A 6,067-nucleotide genomic window follows, 5' to 3' on the forward strand; every position below is an offset into this window, starting at 1 on the left:
AGTAAACACTCAGTAAATACCACTGACTGATTGATTGATCCTAACTAATAGGGTAAAGCTTGTTGGAGGAAGCGAGATTTTAGGAGGGCTTTAATGGTAGAGCAGGCTGATTTGGGGACAAAGGGGTTCCCAGTGTTGGTGATGATAGCAAAGGGTTATGGGCAGGTAAGATAAAAGAGGGGTACAGCCAGGAGGTGGGTTTAGGAGGAACGAAGAGTGGGAGAGAGGAAGTAGTGGGAAAGGAGAGCCATGAGCTAGTGGAGAAGTTGGAAGCCAATGATAAAGAATCTTTTCCTAGTCTTGCTTAACCCCAACCCCTAACTCCTAACCATGGGTTAGGGGATGAAAAGAGGAAAAGGATCCAGTGAAGGAAAAAGATAAAGAGTAATCAGAGAGGTAGAAGGAGAACCAGGGGAGTATCAAGTTGGCAAAAGCAAGTGCAGCTGACATTTTTTTTTAATGTTATTTCTTAAATGCTTACTATGTGCCAGGCACTGTACTAAGCACTGGAGTAGATGCAAGGTAATCAGGTTGGGCAGAGTCCATGTCCCACATGGGGCTCGCAGTCTCATTTTACAGATGACGTAACTGAGGCACAGAGAAGTTAAGTGACTTGACCAAGGTCACACAGCAGAAGGTGGCAGAGAGGCAAAGGAGAATTAAAAGAGTGCAGCTCATTGGATTGTGCTATAAGAGGGTCATTGATGATTTTGGTGTGCTACTGGAGGACAGGGATTAAAAAATTTGCTTCACAAAAGAATGCAAGAAATAAAAAAAGAAGTGTTACATCAAACAGGAGAAGAGCAACTACCGTGAAAGCAGGAGAATTGCGTCATGGTATGCAATGATAATGTTGTAATAAATAAGTTCATCAGTCAATTGTATTTACTGAGCACTTAATGTCTGCAGAGCACTGTACTAAGCAGTGGAGTAGACACATTCCCTGTCCACAAAAAGCTTACAGTCTAGAGGGAGAGGCAGGCATTAATATGAATAAATGAATGTGTGAGCCTTGCAAACTGCACCATCTACTCTCTGTAATAATAATTATTATTATTATGGCATTTTTAAGCACTTACTATGTGCCAGGCACTGTTCTAAGCACTGGGCTAGTAAACAAAGTAGTCGGGTTGGACAGAGTCCCTGTCTCACCTAGGATTTAGAGTCTTGATCTCCATTTTACAGATGAGGTACCTGAGATACAGAGAAGTTAAGTGACTTACCCGAAGTCACACAGCAGACAAGTGGCAAAGCCGGCATTAGAATCCATGTCCGCTGACTCTCAGGTCCGTGCTCTTGCCACTATTCATTTATTCATTCATTCACTCATATTTACTGAGTGCATACTGTGTGCAGAGCACTGTATTAAGTGCTTGGGAAAATACAATGCAATAATAAATAGACACATTCCCTGCCCACAGCGAGCTTACGGTCTGCAGGGGCGGGAAGGGGGAAGTGGAGACAGACATTAATACAAATAAATAAATGACAGATAAGTACATAAATGCTGTGGGCCTGGAAGGATGAAGAACAAAGTGAGAAAGACAGGGTGAGCAGAAGGGAGTGGGAGATGAGGAAGGGTGGGCTTAGTCTGGGAAGGCCTCTTGGAAGAGATGTGCCTTCCATAAGGCTTTGAAGGAGGGCAGGCAGAGATATTGTCTGAGGGATTTGAGGAGGGAGGGTGTTCCAGGCTAGAGACAGGACGCAGGCGAGAAGTCGGCATTAAGACTGATGAGATCGAGGTACAGCGATTAGGTTGGCATTAGAGGAGCAAAGTGTGTGGGCTCAGTTGTAGTAGGTTGGATGGAGAGGAAAGGGTGGACTGTAGTGATGCTGTGAAGGTGGGACCGAAAGGATTTAGTGATGGATTGAATATGTAGGTTAAAGGTTAGAGAAGAGTCAAGGAGAATGCCGAGGTTACGGGCTCCTGAGACAGGAAGGGTGGTGGTGCTGTCTATAGTGGTGGGAAAGTCAGGGGGAGGAAAACATTTGGGTGGGGAGATAAGGAGTTCAGTTTTGGACATGTTAAGCTTGAGGTGACGGGAGGACATCCAAGTAGAGATGTCTTGAAGGCAAGAGGAAATGCGAGACTGAAGAGAGAGAGAGAGAGAGATCAGGGCTGGAGGTGTAAATTTGGGAATCATCCACACAGAGGTGCTAGTTGAAGCCATGGGAACAGATGAGTTCTCCAAGGGAGAACAACAACAGAAGGGCACCCAGAAGGAACCTTGAGGGACCCCCACTGTTAGGGGATGGGAGGCAGAGGAGGAGCCCACAAAGGAGACTGAGAATGAATGGCCAGAGAGATAAGAGGAGGACCAGAAGAAGATAGAGTCAGTGAAGCCAAGGTTGGATAACGTTTCCAGGAGAAAGGGGTGGTCCACAGCGTCACAGGCAGCTAAGAGGTCAAGGGGGATAAGGATAGAGTAGAGGTCGTTGGATTTGGCAAGGAAATCATTGATGACCTTCTAGAGGGCAGTTTCTGTGGAGTGAAGGGGACGGAAGCCAGAAGGCTACGCTGCTTCCATCTGTGTAACAAAGAGGTAAGTGCCATTATTTGGGACTGGAGATACAACTCTGGAGAACCGTATAGCTCTATGGCATTCTAGCAAAGACATTTTAACTTCGGTTATTGTGCTGTCTGGAACTAGCCTAAAAAACTCAGACAGATGGAAAATGCGACTATTCTGTTGTAGGTTTATTGTGTAGCTATGAGTTAGTACTTTCAGATTAAGCTAAACAGTTGAAATTATTTTTAAAATCCACTTTGAATCTACCCCACCCCAAGTTATCTCTTCATTCCAGTTTAGGCTCTGAGGATTTTGGATGAGGCTCATGTCGTAAGCACATTTTGTGCTTAATAACTGTTAAATAATATTGGAACTCATTTGCTGTAAAAAGTCTCAGGAAACCTAAGTTGGGTGGCAGGTAGGGATGAAAGAAATGACTATTAAATGCTTTTAAAGCATTAATCCTTCCCAGGAACAGAGATAGAAAACTGAATCAGAGTGGTTGAGAAACTTGCTTAAGGCCATTTACAGGTGCCTGCGTCACCGTATATTACAAAACTCTTGCTCTGTCTTGTGTATTAGATCATCACTCTCTTTGCAACTTAACTTGCTGACTTATCTCTCTTTTTATCACGTTTATAATCTAACACTTTGTGTAAACCATGAGTTTTTGAACCTTTGGTAATCTCAGAGTCAGTGCAGCAAATCTTATGCTGTTTTGAATATACCAGATTTTGGAAGATAACCCGCATATGTGAGTTCATTTCAGATTTGACACCTTGAAGTTCCAATTGAAAAATTGTTTCCTCTGATACAGAGAAGTGCTAAATTGAATTAATTCATCTTGCACATGCTTACTCCAAGAGAAAAAATAGTGTAAGCAAGGGTGCCAGACACGATTTTGAGTTATAATTCCATATTTTAGACACAAAACAAATTTCAAAATACTCCTCATATTTCACATACATTTGAAGAGCTTATGCAAAAGAGTCAGGGGACTGGAGAATTTCCCTGTTGTAGTTAGCTTTCTTCAGATTAGCCATTTTTAAAAAATGGTATATGTTAAGCACTTACTATGTGTCAAGCATGCTTCTATGCACAGTGGTAGGTACAAGTTATTTGGACCAAATACAGTCCCTCTCACTCTTGGAGCTCACAGTCTAAGAAGGAGGGAGAACAGGTATTGAATTCCTATTTTGCAGTTGAGGAAACTGAGGCACAGAAAAGTGAAATTACTTGCCCAAGGTCACACAGCAGGCAAATGGCAGAGCTGGAATTAGAACCCAGGTCTTCTTGCTCCCAGGCCTGTGCTTAATCCCTGCTCTGCCACTTTTCTGCTCTGTGACCTTCGGCTAGTCACTTCACTTCTCTGTGCCTGAGTTATCTGTAAAATAGGGATTGAGACCGGGAGCCCCATGTGGGACAGGGACCGAGTCCAACCCCATGTGCTTGTATCCACCCAGTGCTTCGTACAGTGTCTGGCACATAGTAAGCACTTAACAAATACCACAATTATTATTGTTATTTATCCTCTAGGCCATGCTGCTCCCCAAGCTTTTGTCTTCACTTATTCCTTTTCCCCAAGCGTCCATCCTGTTTTGGTTCCCCTCTGCTCCCCAAGTACAGTACAATAGAATTGGTAAACAAGATCCCTGCCCACAGTGAGTTTACAGTCTAGGTGAGCAGACAGACATTCACAGAAGTTAAAGATAGGGAAAATAGCAGAGTATAAAAAGATATGAATCTAAGTTTTGTGGAGCTGGGACTGAATTTCAAAGTGCATAAGGAGTACACATCTGAGTGCATAGGTGACACAGAGGGGACCGTGAATGGTTGGAGGGGAATCAGGAGTTAAGGAAGGCTCTTGGAGGAGATAAGATTTGAGTAGGGAAGATAGAGGGTTGGTCTGTCAGAAATGAAGGGTTGGGGGGCGGTTCCAGGACAGTGGGGAGGACATGGGCAAGGGGTCGGTGGTGAGCCAAATGAGATTGAGGTTCAGTGAATAGGTTGACATTAGAGGAGCAAAATGTGAGGGCTGGGTTATAGTAGGAGATTAGTAAGGTAAGGTAGGAGGGGGGAGAACTGATTCAAAGCTCTCTCATTATTTCTTCTCTTTTGGATATTTTCTCTTGTTTTGTCCCTTCCTCTCATTTGGCTCTCAATTCCCTTCCCTGTCTGTGAGTCTGTGAGCATAGGCTGGTTGTGTGAATTCCAAGTATAGATGGTATATCACACATGAGGCCAAAAGTGAATCCGGTGGTAGCAAGATATTCCAGCAGCTTCTTTCTTCCAAAAAACTAGCTTCTGGCTAGAGATTACCAGTCCCAGAATCCCTTGAAAGTTTGGAATCTTCTGGGCGGAAGTCAGTTTTGGCCAGTGGGGATAATGGAACATGGCCAATCAGGGATCAGAAAGACAGGTTATTCAGGGCAGTGAAATCCCCAGACAGTGAAAATAACACCATCCTTGCTGTCTCACAAGCCCACAAACTTGGCATTTTCCTTGATTCCTCCCTCTCTTTTGACCTGTATCCATCAGTCAATCAACTGTATTTATTGAGCGCTACTGTGTACAGGGCACTGTACTAATTGCTCGGAGACTACAATATAACAGAGTTGATAGGCATGTCTGCCCACAAAGAGCTTACAGTCTAGAGGGTAAGTCAGTCGGTCAGTCACCAGATCCTGCTGGTTCTATCTTCAACTCCTCCAGAATCTATTCCTTCTCTTCCATCCAAACTAATACCACAATGGTCCAGGCACATCATCCCGTCTCTACTACAGCCTCCTCGTCAACCTCTTGTCTCCAGCCCATCTGCTCCCTAGTCCATTCTTCCCCCTGCTGCCTGAATCATTTTTTTCTAAAGTATTGTTCTGTGCATGTCTTCCCACTCCTCAAAAACTTGCAGTTTGTTGTCCAGCCCTCGGCAAGAAGCAGAAACTGCTGATCTTGACTTTAAGGCACTCAATCAATTCTCTCCTATTACTTATCATGGCTCCTTTCCCACTAACCCCAAACTCTCAAGACATGCTTTTCTCACACCAACCTACTACGGTGTCTTGTTCTCATCTCTCTCCTTGCTGATCTCTTGTTCACACCTTACCTCCTGCCTGGAACTCTCTCACCTTCATATCTGACAGACCACTTCTCTCTCCATCTTCAAATTCTGACTAAAATCACACCTCCCCCAGGAGGCTTTCCCTGACAACTCTCTCACCTCCCTATACAATTTTTCCCACTACTACATCTTGAGCCCTCACCCCTTAAACCCACCCAACCATCCCCCCACCAAGGACTTTAATACAGATCTTTAAACTCTCTTCTATCCCCCTACCTGAAATTGATTTTCATATCAGTCTCCCCTGCTAGATTTTAAGATGTTTGAGGGCAGGGATTGTATCTAGCAACTCTATTGTATTTTCCCAGGAGCTTACTACAGTGTTGTACAGAGTAGGCACTTATTAAATATCAGTGACTGATGGATCGAAACTCCTCTCCTGCCCTGGAATGTCTAAAAAGATCCTCTCCTGCTTCTTCTGCTCCCTCTCCATTTACTT

This window comes from Ornithorhynchus anatinus, chromosome 3 (assembly GCF_004115215.2).
Source record: "Ornithorhynchus anatinus isolate Pmale09 chromosome 3, mOrnAna1.pri.v4, whole genome shotgun sequence".
Lineage (NCBI taxonomy): Eukaryota > Metazoa > Chordata > Mammalia > Monotremata > Ornithorhynchidae > Ornithorhynchus > Ornithorhynchus anatinus.